Below are 15,920 nucleotides of genomic sequence, written 5' to 3' on the forward strand. Positions count from 1 at the left end.
TTTGCTTTTATTTCCAATATTCTGGGAGGTGGGTCATGGAGGATCCTGCTGTGATTTATGTCGGAGAGTGTTTTGCCTATGTTCTCCTCTAGGAGTTTTATAGTTTCTGGTCTTACATTTAGATCTTTCATCCATTTGGAGTTTATTTTTGTATATGGTGTTAAGGATTGTTCTAGTTTCATTCTTTTACATGTGGTTGACCAGTTTTCCCAGCACCACTTGTTAAAGAGACTGTCTTTCCTCCGTTGAATATTCTTGCCTCCTTTGTCAAAGATAAGATGTCCATAGATGTGTGGATTTATCTCTGGGCTTTCTATTTTGTTCCATTGATCTATATTTCTGTCTTGATGCCGGTACCATACTGTCTTGATGACTGTGGCTTTGTAGTAGAGCCTGAAGTCCGGCAGGTTGATCCCCCAGTTCCATTCTTCTTTCTCAAGATTGCTTAATCTGTTCGAGGTTTTTTGTATTTCCATACAAATTGTGAAATTATTTGTTCTAGCTCTGTGAAAAATACCATTGGTAGTTTGATAGGGATTGCATTGAATCTATAAATTACTTTGGGTAGTATACTCATTTTCACAATATTTATATGTAATTTGGAAAGATGGTAATGATAACCCTGTATACGAGACAACTAATCTTCGAATCTAGAAGCATAAAGTTGCTTCTATTATTTATATTCTTAATGCTTCTATGAATAATTCCCCTCTTGAGTATTGTTTATTTGCAAGATTTTTCTCTTTGATTATTGTTACCTGATGTTTCCCTTTTTAGAGAAGCTTTTCAAGGCAGCTTTGACTCTGTTGAATTGCATTAATACCTGGTATGTATTAGTTGCTTTCTTTTCTTTATGATTATTCTGTTTATTTTGCTAACTTCTTAAACTGGCTGTATACTTGTATACTCATTGGTTTACCTTTTAATGTAAAGTCTACTACATTTAAGGCCTCAGTGGATAATGTTTACCATATCCTGTAGGTTTTAAGAATTTGTATTTTTGTTATCTTTCTGTAATGATGCTGTTTTTAAATGTCATGTACTCAGTGAGTGATATAAACACATTGCAAATTTCAGTTTTCTAAAAAAAAATTTTATTAAATAAAAAGTTCACAAGTGATTTTCCCTGGCTCCTGAAGTTTAATTAGAATTTTGTAAAAATACCATTCCTACGCCCTCTCTCCTGTCTGGGCTCTGTGGCTTCAGCCTCTTTCCTCTTTTATTGCCCCGTACTATAAGCCAAATGTTAAATGCATAACATCAAGAAGGATAAGGCACTGTTGACAGATTGTATATCTGATCTGAGAGAAAATACGTGTTTCAGACAGCCTCCTTGTCCTAGAAAATATGTGTGTTGTCAGAAGTTTCGTGACTGAGGCAGGAGGCTCCGGAAAGAAAATGTGATATTAAATTGTGGAGCAATTTGAACAAGATTCACAAAGTATCTTCAAGTTTCAAGAACTTAGCAGCCAGCTCCACACATGTCTGCCACAGAACATGAATATTTCAGTAAACACAAACCTTTTATCACACGTTCTATTTTGTTTTCCTCCCCTTTGAAATCTTCACAAATTTGAGTAGGAACATCAGATACAGCCTGATCTGAAGAACAGCCATAAGCTGAAGGTTTATATCACTTAGAGTGCATAGGACAACAACGTCACCTATTTACAGCATAAAATATAACGTGGTAATATTTTATTTCATGTCAACAACCACTTGGTATGTAGTTGTTAGGAATTTCAGAGGCATTTAAAGGTGGTGTGTGAGATACTCAATGTAAACAGTAAGCATGTATTTTCCTTTAAATACAAAAATATACATAATGCAGAAGAGCTTGAGTCAAATTTGTAACATAAATATAAAGAACAAAATTCTTTTCAGTTCAGTTCTGTTGCTCAGTCGTGTCCAACTCTTTGCCACCCCATGAACCACAGCACGCCAAGCCTCCCTGTCCATCACCAACTCCCGGAGTTCACCCAAACCCATGTCCATTGAGTTGATGATGCCATCCAACAATCTCATCCTCTGTCGTCCCCTTCACCTCCCACCTTCAATCTTTCCCAGCACCAGGGTCTTTTCAGATGAGTCAGCTCTTTGCATCAGGTGGCCAACTTATTGGAGTTTTAGCTTCAACATCAGTCCTTCCAATGAACACCCAGGACTGATCTCCCTTAGGATGGACTGGCTGGATCTCCTTGCAGTCCAAGGGTTTCTCAAGAATCTTCTCCAACACCACAGTTCAAAAGCATCAATTCTTTGGCACTCAGCTTTCCTTATAGGCCAACTCTCACAGCTACTTAATTTGTAAGTCTTCTTCTTAGCACAAGATGGGATGATGCACTGTACAAAGCCATGGCAGTGGAGGGGCCATCATTAGGACACTCCTGGGAGGAGAGACAGAGACATGCCCCCACTTCCAGATGAAATACAGACACCAGCTCAGAGGCCATACGGGTTTCCTATCTGTACTTGAGCAAACAACCTCAGTTCAGTTCAGTCGCTCAGTCGTGTCCAACTCTTTGCAATCCCATGGACTGCAGCACGACAGGCTTCCTTGTCCATCACCAACTCCGAGAGTTTACCCAAGCTCATGTCCATTGAGTCGGCGATGCCATCCAACCATCTCATCCTCTGTCATTCCCTTTTCCTCCCACCTTCAATCTTTCCCAGCATCAGGGTCTTTTCAAATGAGTCAGCTCTTCGTATCAGGTGGCCAAAGTAATGGAGTTTCAGCTTCAACATGAGTCCTTCCAATGAACACCGAGAACTGATTTCCTTTAGGATGGGCTGGTTGGATCTCCTTGTAGTCCAAGGGACTCTCAAGAGTCTTCTCCAACACCACAGTTAAAAAGCATCAATTCTTCAGTGCTCAGCTTTCTTTTTAGTCCGACTGTCACATCTGTATGTGAATACTGGAAAGACCATAGCCTTGACTAGGCGGACCTTTGTTGGCAAAGTAATGTCTGCTTTTAAACTCAAACTAGTGAAGTGTTAGTTGCTCAGTCGTGTCCGATTCTTTGCTACTCCATAGACTGTAGCCCACCAGGCTCCTCTGTTCATGGAATTTTCCAGGCAAGAATACTGGAGTGGGTTGCCATTTCCTTCTCCAGGGTATCTTCCCCACCCAGGGATCAAATCCAGGTGAGAGTGAACCTAGGTCTCCTGAAATGCAGGCAGATTCTTTACCACCTGAGCCACCAGGGAAGCCCTAGCCTAGTGAAAGGTAGAAAAAATATTAGTGAAGACCTAAATTAATTTAAAATGTGATTCACTGATGAAAGCAAGGAAAATATCGATATCTAAAATAACATAGTAAATTAATTTAAAAGGCATTTCACACAGTACTTGCATACTTCAATTCATATTCTTTTACATTTTTATATATAGCAAAGTATAGAGTTTCTTGCGAATAATTTCTCATAAAAGTACTTTTATATGATTTAGATAAAATGAATGTCCCTCTTCTCTTGCACACCTTCATCTACTAAGGGAAGGATGGAGATTTTATTTTATATAATTTATATTTTACCGTCTCTATCCTCATTTTGTTGCTGCTTCTGTTGCTGCTGCTGCTGCTGCTAAATCGCTTCAGTCGTGTCCGACTCTGTGCAACCCCGTAGACGGCAGCCCACCAGGCTCCCTCGTCCCTAGGATTCTCCAGGCAAGAACACTGGAGTGGGTTGCCATCTCCTTCTCCAGGGGATCTTCCCGACCCAGGAATTGAACCCGAGTCTGTTGCATTGCAGGCTGACTGAGCTGAGGGAAGCCCAAGAACTAGTTTGCTCCTTTTCAAAGAACTTTCTTGCAGGACCCTGAAGATAATGCACGGTCTCCCTCACTAGGGGGCGCCACGCACACAACCCTCAATAGGGACTCACCCATTAGGGCTGTGTAACAGATATCTCCCTCTTCAATGTCAACTGAATTTCCAAAAGCAAGACAATCTATTAATGGACTCACTTATCTGCTCTAATGACCAGTCTGCATACAGTTTACACATACGTCACTATCTTTTAATTACTTAAACTTTAAAATAACTTATTTCTGATCAAACAGCAACATTTCTATTGAAATATTAGGTAGATTGCTCTATTTTATTGAAGTATAACTGACATACAACATTATGTTAATGTCAGGGGCAAAATATAATGACTCGATGTTTGCATAATTTACAAAATGATCTCCACCATGAATCTAGTTAACATCTGTCATCATACAGAGTTGCAAATGGTTTTTTCTTGTGATGAAAATTTTTCAGATTTACTTTCTTAGCAACTTTCAAATTTGCAGTGTAATATTATTGACTATAGTCACCATGTTCTTCATTACATCCTCATGACTTATTTATTTTATAACTGGAACTTTGTACCTCTTGATAGGCTCTGCTATTCTTACACATTTTCCCTTCCATATGAATGTTAGAACAATTCATCAAATGCCATGAAAAAACCCTTTTGGGATTTGATTAGGATTGCTTTGGATGTAGAAATCAATTTAAGGAGAAAGAAGGTCTTTACAATATCAATTTTTATCATCCTTGAACTAACTAGATTTCTTCATTTACTCAAGTATGTGTTTTCACTGACTACTTCAGTTCAGTTCAGTTCAGTTCAGTCGCTCAGTCGTGTCCGACTCTCCGCGACCCCATGAATCACAGCACGCCAGGCCTCCCTGTCCATCACCAACTCCCGGAGTTCACTCAAACTCATGTCCACAGAGTCGGTGATGCCATCCAGCCATCTCATTCTCCGTCGTCCCCTTCTCCTCCCGCCCCCAACCTTTCCCAGCATCAGAGTCTTTTCCAGTGAGTCAACTCGTCGCATGAGGTGGCCAAAGTATTGCAGTTTCAGCTTTAGCATCAGTCCCTCCAATGAACATCCAGGATTGATCTCCTTTAGAATGGACTGGTTGGATCTCCTTGCAGTATAAGGGACTCTCAAGAGTCTTCTCCAACACCACAGTTCAAAAGCATCGATTCTTCGGCGATCAGCCTTCTTCACAGTCCAACTCTCACATCCATACATGACCACGGGAAAAACCATTGCCTTGACTAGACGGACCTTGGTTGGCAAAGTAATGTCTCTGCTTTTTAATATACTATCAAGGTTGGTCATAACTTTCCTTCCAAGGAGCAAGCGTCTTTTAATTTCATGGCTGCAATCAGCATCTGCAGTGATTTTGGAGCCCAAAAATACAAAGTCTGATGAGACTATTTTGGTTTTCTCTAATAATATTTTAAGGAGATGAAATATACTGGTATATTTTCTAATATGAAATATTCCTTGCATTTTTGGAACTAGAATGGTTTCATTTAGGCTTGGTCTTTTGTAGCTTTTTAACATATTGCTGAGTTGTGTTACTAATGCAGGGACACTCATTAGCTAAGTACTCATATTGTGAGGTAGCACTTGAGGTTGCCTAGTAAGAAAAGAAAAGAAAATACTCTACTGACTTGATGAATTTTATTAATCCCCACATCGCTCTCCATTTAACACTGGGTTTCTATCATTGTTCACACAATTAAACTTTATGTCTAGTGATTGTCAGATGTCCTGATTATGTGATGAATACAGTATGAATATTAACAGGTTGCAAAATGTAATTGTAGATGTCACAGATGTAGACATTTAGGAGTCAATAAAGGATTTGTAGAAAGCCCAAATCAGTAGTTCATTCAATGAATATTGATGAATCAATGACTATAAATCAGAAATTATTTTATCTGCCAGGATACAATAGTGAAACCAAATGAGTAAGATCCCACCACCTCACTGAGGTTATACTTTATTGAGTGATAAAAGTGAAAAAGGTTGGCTCAGTGGTTAAGAATCCACCTGCCAATGCAGGAGAAATGAGAGACACAGGTTTGATCACTGAGTTGGGAAAATCCCCTAGAGAAGGAAACGACAACCCACTACAGTATTCTGGACTGGAACATTCCATGGGCAGAGAAGCCTTGCAAGCTACAGTCCATGGGGTCACAAAGAGTTGGACAGAATTGAGCACATTATTATAATATAAAATCTTGAAGTAAACTTTATATACGTTGGGGCATACACATCTTAAGTGCGTGCTCTTAACAAATACATTCACCCGTACAACCTATCCCTCTCTCAAGATAAAAAACATTTTCACGAGGTCTCTTCCCAGTAAATTCCCACCTTGGCAGAGAGGCAACCACTTTTCTGATTTTTGTTCACCATAGGTTAGTTATGCCTTTTCTAAAACTTCACATTAATGGAATCGTAAAGAATGCATTCTTTTGTGTTAGACTTATTTCACTCAGGGTAATTCCTATAAATCTCATTCACATAACTGCTAGTTCACTGGTCTCCCTCTCTAAACATCAGCTGTAATCTCCTCTCAATACTTCCAGTTTCCAGCTTCTGTTTCTTCACTGGGTCCCTTGACATCTCCCAGTGTGATGCGTAGTTTAGAGACAGGGATTACGTAGGGGATGTTAGCAGTTCTGCCTCCTACAGCTGCTTCCCTTTCATTTCCCCGCTAAACATCCCTCTGTTCTTCCAGTCTTTCTCTCCTTGGATACCAGAAACCGATAAGACTAACTTTCTACTGTCCCAACAGTGTATGTAGATTGAAGAACGAAAGAAAAGAAGAAAGCTAGTTACTCAGTCGTGTCTGATTTTCTGTGACCCCACGGACTGTAGCCCACCAGGTTCCTTGGTCCATGGAATTCTCCAGCCAAGAATAGCGGAGTGGGTTGCCATTTCCTTCTCCAGGGGATCTTCCCCACCCAGGGATCAAACCCAGGTGTCCCGCATTGCAGGCAGATTCTTTCTTGACTCAGCCACCAGGGAAGCCAACTTGAAGAATAACATTGTACTAAAAAAAAAAAAAAAAGCTACAGAAAGTTATATCTCTGTTGGTACAGTGGATACCTTTCTCCAATTTCTTACTACTTTGGTTACTTTCAAAAAGGATGGTTGCCGTGGTTGTTTTAATCTTTTGTCCAGATTTTATAAATGTGACTCGTGGGCACAATAGTTTCACCAAACCACTTTATCATTACTAGAAGCTGTGTGTACATTGCATTATTTATAAAATCTTCTTTGCGGATAGTAATCTGTAAATGTTTCCTCTCCAAGTATCCATCTCTTTGACTTTTTGTTTTATTTCCCAGAGGCTTTCTTCAAATTTGTCTTTAAACTGTTGAATTGATATTTATTCTTACTTCAAATAATATTGTTCTCATTTTTATAGAAGCAGCATCTGCTGTAATCTTTCTGGGGACATCAATTATTTTTCAGAAGGTTTATTTTGTATTACACACAAATATTTCACAAGGGAGGAAGCAGGGAATGGGAAGCTTGGGGATTCAATCTGGACCTATATTTATTTTCACCTCTAAAAATCTATGGGAATCTGGGAAAAGCTGCTGTGTGAATCAGAGTCCAACCAAAGAAGATTAAAATATTAGCCATAAGTAATACAGGTGGGTTTTGTACAGGGAATTAGATTCACAGGTGATGGGAGAGGTGAAGGGGCCCAAGCAGTGGAGGGTGAGGCAACTGAGGCGTTAGAAGGAGAGGGAGCTTATGTTACCCTTCGGTGGAACAAAGCAGCGGGTGTTGTCACCAAGGTCTGTGCGATAGACCTGAAAGAAGAAAGTAAGGTGGCCTTCACTGCACAGGCAGCAGCTGTTAGACACACAGCCTGAGGCAGAAAAGCAAAACGAGAAATGTCCTTTGCGTGTCTTTTCTCCTTCCGTTCAGTGTATTTCTAGTGCCTCCTGTTGGCCAACCCTGGAAGATATGTGATGCGGCTGCTGGGAAATGTGGCCTAAAGAGCGGGACCAGAACAGGGAAAGGGCCAGGAGAGGCTGTGAGCGCAAACAGTGGTGCCAACACCTGCGCCTCTCTTTAAAACTTGACTGACTTTGCTTTGAAGTGGGGTCTTCATGCCCACCATCATGCACTTGAGAGTGAAGGTGAAAGTCGCTCAATTGTGCCCGACTGTTTGCCATTCCATGGACTTTACAGTCCATAGAATTCTCCAGGCCAGAATACTGGAGTGGGTAGCCATTCCCTTCTCCAGGGGGTCTTCCCAACCCAGGGATCGAACCCAGGTCTCCCACATTGCAGGTATGCAATACTTCCTGGCTCTAACCTAACAAATGATCAACGCTAGGAAAAAGTTTCTCTTATAAACTGCTTACAATGGTTTCATTTATTGTAAGAAGAGATCAACTGTTAATGAAAGCGCATTATACATGTATCTGTGGTGTAGATTGCAAAAAAATGACTACAAACTCCTCCCATTCCTTTATGTATGTATTATTATATGTTGTATATTTTTATATATACACTTTATGTATACACTTTTAAAATGTTGCTACTGTTTCTTTCCAACTTGATCTAGAGAGTAAAAAACTTGGCCCGAATAAACATATGAAAAGATGCTCAACACCACAGGTTCTAGGGAGTGACACCCTGAGACAGTGAGGTATCATCCCTCATTGACTAAAATGGGTAATATCTAAACCGCGGCCAACACCCCGTGCTGGTGCGGATGTCAAACAACAGGGACTCTCATTCATTGTTGAGGGGAATGCAGAATGGTAGAGCCGTTATGGAGGATAGTTCAAGTCAATTCATTTTTTAAAAAAATAGCTTACAGTGTAAAAAAAATAAAAGAATGTGATATTTGCCGTGCCTTTCATCAAGTTAAAAATCTTTTTCTTCATCCATGAAATCTGGCCTTGACCACGTGATGTGATCTGCCCAACGGTATGTGAAATCAATGAATGTTGAAAAGCAGAGGTTTGACATGTGCTTGTGGACTGAGGATTACCTTCTCTACTACCAGGAACTCTACCATGTTGGAGAGGAAGCCCAGGCCGGGCTAATAAAGGAGGTGGCATCATAGAACAAAGACAAGCCATCCCAGCTCAGGAACCCTAGGTCAGTCAACCCATTAGTGGACCCACACAGCAAAAGTTACTCTAAGTAAGCCCAGCAGGAAAAGCACTCTGCCAAACTAAACTGATAATCTATAGAATTATTAGTAAATGACATGAGTGTGGTTTAATGCCACTGAATATGGGGTGGTTCGCCACCCAGCAAAAGACAGCTGATATCTCTCCACCAGCAATTTGTAACCCTGAGGAAGTCAACTTGAGGTGTGGTACTCAGGTTTCTTGACTGTAAAATAAAGTATCAGAGTAGAGAGCTAGGAGAGCCTGCACTTATTTCTAGTTTTCTTCCAACTCTAAAATTCTGTGATTATGCAGAAGGAAGTTTGATTTTTTTTTCCTTGTTTTTTCTCCTCAAAGTTATTCAAAGATTCGTTTCCTCTTTCCAAAGAATCTAGCTTGGAGGATGGTTTATAAATATCTCATTGTGAAAGCACAGATCTGCTGTCAATGAAATGAGCTCCAAATGTCTACATTAAAAAATTTACAAGAAGTTCAAAGAACTCTCAGAGCTGACAGCTACATCAATACTAATGCTGTCTGTTTCCAATGCTGTCATCATTACCGCATACTGCAGGAAACGGCCTGGCTTTAAAATCTGAATGATTTAGGTTTGAATACCAGCCCCGTGGCTCTGTGATTCTCAGAAAATTACTCAATATATGGTTATTGGCCAGAAGATACATATAAACATATGAGGATATTTTCCTCTGAATTAGTATTCAGGGAAAGACAATAAAGATTGTGAGTCATCATTCCTCTGCTATTCAAGTAGTAAAAGTGGAAAGTAAAAATTCCAGGGGTTAGAAAGATTGTGCATCAATAGAGTACATAAAAATGCAAAAAATCATGGAAATTTCTCAAATTCATATTGATGGGAGAATGGGAAAATGACCGAAGGTACATTAAACACAGTGTTAAAGTTGAAATGGATAAACTATCCCCCCATTCAATAGTGTGAATGAAAGTGAGCAGCATAATTTTCAATCAAAAAATAAATTCCAAAGGATTACATATAACACGAGATCTTGTTTTAATTATATTAGAGAAAAAAAACAAATACGCATATATACTATCATACAGATGTGAAAAAATATTTAAAATGCAAAGCAAAGGAATGATGAACACAGAATTTAGAAGTGTTTACTTGGGTGGGGACATGGGGCTGGAAGGATAGAAGGGAATAAAGCTGAGGGATTTATGGCCTTTGTTGGGTATCAAAATGGGTATAAAACTTTTAGTTGTGAATTTATTATTAACAGAGAGAAGCGAAAAGGGAACCTTGAATGGACCAATGAAAGACGTGTTGTGTATCAAGGATTAAAATTTAATTCATTTTTGTGCACTTGTTGACCTTGAACCCATGAGAAATAAAGAAATAGTTAATAACCTGAAACCAAGTAGACTTCTAGTTTTGAGCGGGAAAATGCATCAGATTACATATTCAATAGGACGCCAAAGTCATACAGTGGCAAACAGTGGTTGGGGTAGGAGAGGAGACACAAGGCTCTGGATCATTTCTTCATTTGCCCTCAGACTTTATCTGTGATCTGGTGATAAGTGAAAATGTTTTTGGATGAATGGGGCTGTTGCTTTCTGCTTCCTTACATTTTACCATCAGTCTTCAAATACGTGAATTAATTTTTTTTTCCCTCTACCTCTCAATGTCTGGCTCTATAATGGGTGAATAATAATAGCTAAACTTTATTGAAAGCTTGTAAATACTTCTTCTTACTTATTGAAATATCATAAATATTCTTTTTTAACCCTCATTTTACAGAGGAGGAAAAAGACTTAAGAGAGGCTGAAGAAATTGCCCAAAGAGTGACTGAGAACAGAAATTAATCTAGGCAGTGTGCTCCAGAGATGGTCTTTTCAATTGCTGCATCTTCCTGCCTCTTGGTACCATATGTCTTTAATACTGAATATATGGGTAAAGAAACCCAGAGTCCCCTATATCCTAATGAACATGGAGGGTTTCTCCTAAAGGGAAGCTGTGTTAGCAGTCCCGTGAATTCTCTAAATAGAATCCAACTCCTCCACCAGATGCTCACTGCTGAGGTCTGTCTCAGCCTTCTCCATGCCCAGAGTTACATACTGTATTATTCCTGACATGCACAAGATACAGTAATGCTTCTGAATACATTGTTTAGTGAGTGAATGGCTCTCTGAATATTTGTTCCCTGGAGCTAGTGTCTGGGGCTACTGCCTTCTGAGTGAGGAGATATTTACAGTCTATGGTGTAAATGACCTATTTGCTCAAGGATGTCAATAGACACTGCTCTCTTGGTTCAGCTGACCTGGAGCCATTAGCACCCGATGCTCGTGCCAGAGTCTTCCCATCAATAGAAACATCTCTGGCAATCCATGTCTCCACTTTAAGGAAATATATCCAAGAGGAAATGAACCAGAGTATCTAGCAGTAGATGACATCTATGACCATAAAGTATTATTACAGATATTAGAGAATGCCTCTCTCTTCAACCTCCTGAAGTGGATCTTGGGGTTCTGGATGCTCCCAGCAGGTACAGAAACATGGCAGTCTAAGCTACCGAGACCTCAGAAGGCAAAGGCTGTGCTGGGTAAAGTGGGCTGGGAAGGGTGTACGCAGATACTGAATTCCAGCAGTTCAATCTATTGGCAGTTTCTGCTAAAGTAAGTTGGATAACCTTTTGAAGCCTCAGTTGCTTCCCTTGTTAAATGAGAATCTTATACCAAACATGAGGTTTCATGAAAATGAAATGAGGTGATTGAAATGAGATGGTTCAGTTTTACTTTCTTCAAAGTAGTTTTAATGAGCTGATCTACCTGTTCACTTAAATGCTTAGTAAATATTTGTGGAAATGCAATATCTGTGAAAATACAACCTAAGTGATGGTGAAGGACAGGGAAAGCTGGCATGCGGCAGTCCATGGAGTCACAAACAGTCAGATGTGATGAGCGCGCTGCAGTCCATGGTATCATAAAGAGTTAGACACAACTGAGCAACTGAACAGTGACAACGTCATCCTTGGCGGCACAGTGTTAAAGAATCCGCCTGTCAATGCAGAAGATTCCAGTTCTATCCCTGGGTGGGGAAGATCCCCTGGAGGAAGAAATGGATATCCACTCCAGTATTCTTGCCTGAAAAATTCCATGACAAAGGAGCCTGGCAGGCTGCAGTCCAAGGGGTCACAAAGAGTAAGCTATGACTCAGCGATTGAGCACATGCAATATCCTAGGTAGGAAATCAACATAAGGAAACTGTGTATGTATCATCAAAATATAAAATACAGTAGATAATAGAATTTGGGAAAAGGCATGAGTTTAGAATTAGGCATATTTTCAAACCTCAACACTGATTTTTGTGTAGTCTGGGCAAATCAGTTGCTTCTCTGTCCTCAGGGCTGCCTTCCAGGTTGAATGAGATGGTGTCAATGAAAACATGGAGCACCACTTCTGACTCTCAGTAGAGGTGAAAAGAGCAGTTGCCTTTCCTCATGCCTTTTGCCCACAGAAGAGCAGTCCAACATGTTGGCAGGCATCCAGGGGTCTTAATTATCCACTCCCGATCCATTTGCAGTTGACCAGTTGGTCATAATAGTTTACTCCTTCCTCTGGTCCCAGAAAGGACAGCTGTGACTTGAAGATGGCTCCTGCCCCATGAATAAGTGGAACTTTGGATAGAGATTCTCTGGCTCCATCCTTTCCAAGTGTGACCAGACATCTACCTGCTGTATTATCAATATTCTAGGAGACTTAACTGCCCACCTTCATGCACAGGTCTCTAGGATAATAACAACTAGTAGCAATCAATTTTTACTGAACCACAAACAAGGGACTGTAGGAAAACTACTATGATCTCTTTGTGATAAAAGAGAAATCTGAGGCTTAGAGAACTTAAGTCAACTGTGTGTCATATATGGTTGGAAATGAACCCAGAGACATTACTCTGCCAACAAAGGTCCATCTAGTCAAAGCTATGGTTTTTCCAGTAGTCATGTATGGATGTGAGAGTTGGGACTATAAAAAAACTGAGCACCGAAAAATTGATGCTTTTGAACTGTGGTGTTGGAGAAGACTCTTGAGAGTCCCTGGACAGCAAGGAGATCCAACCAGTCCATCCTAAAGGAAATCAGTCCTGAATATTAATTGGAAGGACTGATGCTGAAGTTGAAACTCCAATCCTTTGGCCACCTGATGTGAAGAACTGACTCATTAGAAAAGAGCCTGATGCTGGGAAAGATTGAAGGAGGAGAAAGGGACGACAGAGGATGAGATGGTTGGATGACAGTGGACAAGAGTTTTAATAAACTCTGGAAGTTGTTGATGGACAGGGAGGCCTGGCGTGCTGTGATTCATGGGGTCGCAAAGAGTTGGACACGACTGAGTCACTGAACTGACTAAACTGAATGAACCCAGTTGATCATATTATACTATGGACTCTGCTAGAGTTTTTGATCCATGCTATATATTTTACTGGAGAAAGTAAATGGCAACCCACTCCAGTATTCCTGCCTGGGAAATCCCATGGACAGATTAACCTAGGGAACTACAGTCCATGGGGTTGCAAAGAGTTGGACACAACTAAGCATGCATGTGTTTTACAATTTAAAAAAATCTCTGAAGATTCCACATTCTTTTCTTCTAAAGTCAAACCCTTGCCCAGATACCTGCAGGGGTGAACTATTCTCATCTGAATCCTTAAACATAGCCCTAGATCTCACCTGAGTTTGAGTCACAGCGGTTTCTCTTCTTTGAATTCCTCTCTTCCCCGGGGATTCCTCTCTTCACATCTCACCCTCACTCTCCACTGACACCATATCAGCTGAGTTCCTGAGGCGGGGTTGATTCAGCAGCCTCAGCAGCACGGCCTCCCAGATCCACAGAGTTCCCCTCCTCCTTCCCGGCAGAACTCAGAGCAGGTTTGCACATTTTGGTACCCTCCCTGTTCGGTCTTCTGCACGGTTCCGGCTCCTCCCTGGAGGAATGACTCAGTTCCTGGTGTTTCGCAGTTCAATCCCATGCCTCTGTCTCTCATGCTAGGCTAGTGCTCACCCTGCTTCTATGAATCTACACGGTGGTAGTGACATGTGAGTACACGCAGTCAGGCTTAACCCTATGCAAAGTGCTTTCATATACATTGTTTAGTCATTCACTCGTGTTTGACTGTTTTGTGAGCCTATGGAATGTAGCCTGTCAGGCTCCTCTGTCCTTGGGATTTCCCAAGCAAGAATACTAGAGTGGGTCACCATTTCCTTCTCCATTCATGTATATTATATATATATATATTGAAGCTACTTCACAGGAATAACATAAAATAAGAAAATATGTGGAAGTATAAATTTAAAAAGACATAAAGAATCCCAAAGAAACTTACCAGCGTTGTAATGAGGTTTCTCATTTGATCATTATCGCTGAGGTACTCGTGTATTTTGGCATGCCATTTCGTTTAAAACCAAATCTATTTTCCAGTCTTTTTTTTTTTAGTCCTGTCCCTCACTTACTACATCACTGGGCTGAAAGTCTCATATCTTCTGTAAGTTTCCATATCCATACAATAAGAATCATATCAATCTTTCCAGGCTACAGTGACAATTAAATCAGTTAAATATGAATAGTCTACTCATATGTTTTGTTCATTTTTTTTTCATGGTTATTTGTGTCCAGCTTTGCAACCCCATGGACTGTAGCCCACCAGGCTTCATTGTCCCTGGTGTTTTCCCAGCAAGAATATTGGAGTGGGTTGCCATTTCCTCTTCTGGGGATCTTTCTGGTCCAGGGATCGAACTTTTTTTGCAGCTCCTGCTTTTGCGGCTCCTGCATTGCAGGTGGATTCTCTACCATTGTGCTACCTGGGAAGCCTTGGTTTCTTTTAGCGGGGAGAGGGATAAAAATTATTCCCATTTTATAAACAAGATATCAGAATCACAGGAGACCAGGGCTCTGCAAGTTCATAGGCTGCATAGCCTTGTTTTTTCCAAAGCAGAGGTCAGCAAACTTTGCCCATGGGTCAGAACCCACCTTCGGAAACAACATTCTGTTGGTGTGAAGTCGAAGGCTGGTGTTGCTTTCCAGGGTAAGCTGAGTAATCAGGGTGCAGAGACCATGAGGCCCGCAGAGCCTGAGCCATTTACCATTGACACTTTAGGAACGAGTGTACCCTGGCTCCCTGCATGCTGACCCTTCCCTGCTTGGCATCACCCTGTGTAGACAGGGAGGTCAGCAGAGAATCCTGTGACTGAAAACAGACAGGACGCTGTTCGGCTTGCTTGGGATTTCTAGACTGTGCCCTCCTCAGGCCTCAGGGACCTCAGGGACACCTCATATTTTCCGTTGCTCCATCTTAGAACTCAAGCAGGAAATCAACTTGGCTGTAGAATTCTGTGTGAAACATCTTATTTTTCTCACTCCAGTTACGACTCAAAGAGGTGGGTCAGTAAGAAAGCTGCTTTTATCTTGTGCCAAAAATGAAAACCGATACATTCACAAAAAAAATAAAAAAAAAGAGAGGGAAAAAAAAAAGAGGAAAACATGAAAGAAGACTTAACAAAGGTTTTGTTTCTCTTCCCTCCAGACCTAACAGGGCTGTCTTTGGCTGAGGGCCACTTTTGGGTTGCTAAGTCTTCAATCCACAATCCCAACTTCTCCAGTGGCTCAGACAGTAAAGAATTTACAATGAGGGAGACCCGGGTTCAATCCCTGGGATGGGAAGATCCTCTGGAGGAGGAGCCCCTGCTTATGAGGGACTTTCTGCTGCTGGCCATTCAGTTCCTACCCCTTTGTGATGGTTGCGCTTCTCTGCAGACCTTGCTTCCCTTCCCCAGAGAGTGAGCCATAGGACCCACTGTGTCCTGAGATCCTTGTCTGCCCAAAATGACTGACAAATTCCCAGGACCGTATCAAAGAAGACTTGTTTGCCAATTTCAAGACACCTGGAGGATGGTCTTTGCTGTAAGGCATTTGAAATTCCTTTGAAGACAAACAGCAAAACAGGCAAATAGAA

Source organism: Moschus berezovskii, chromosome 16 (assembly GCF_049115385.1).
Source record: "Moschus berezovskii isolate FMDL1 chromosome 16, NW_MosBer_1.0, whole genome shotgun sequence".
Lineage (NCBI taxonomy): Eukaryota > Metazoa > Chordata > Mammalia > Artiodactyla > Moschidae > Moschus > Moschus berezovskii.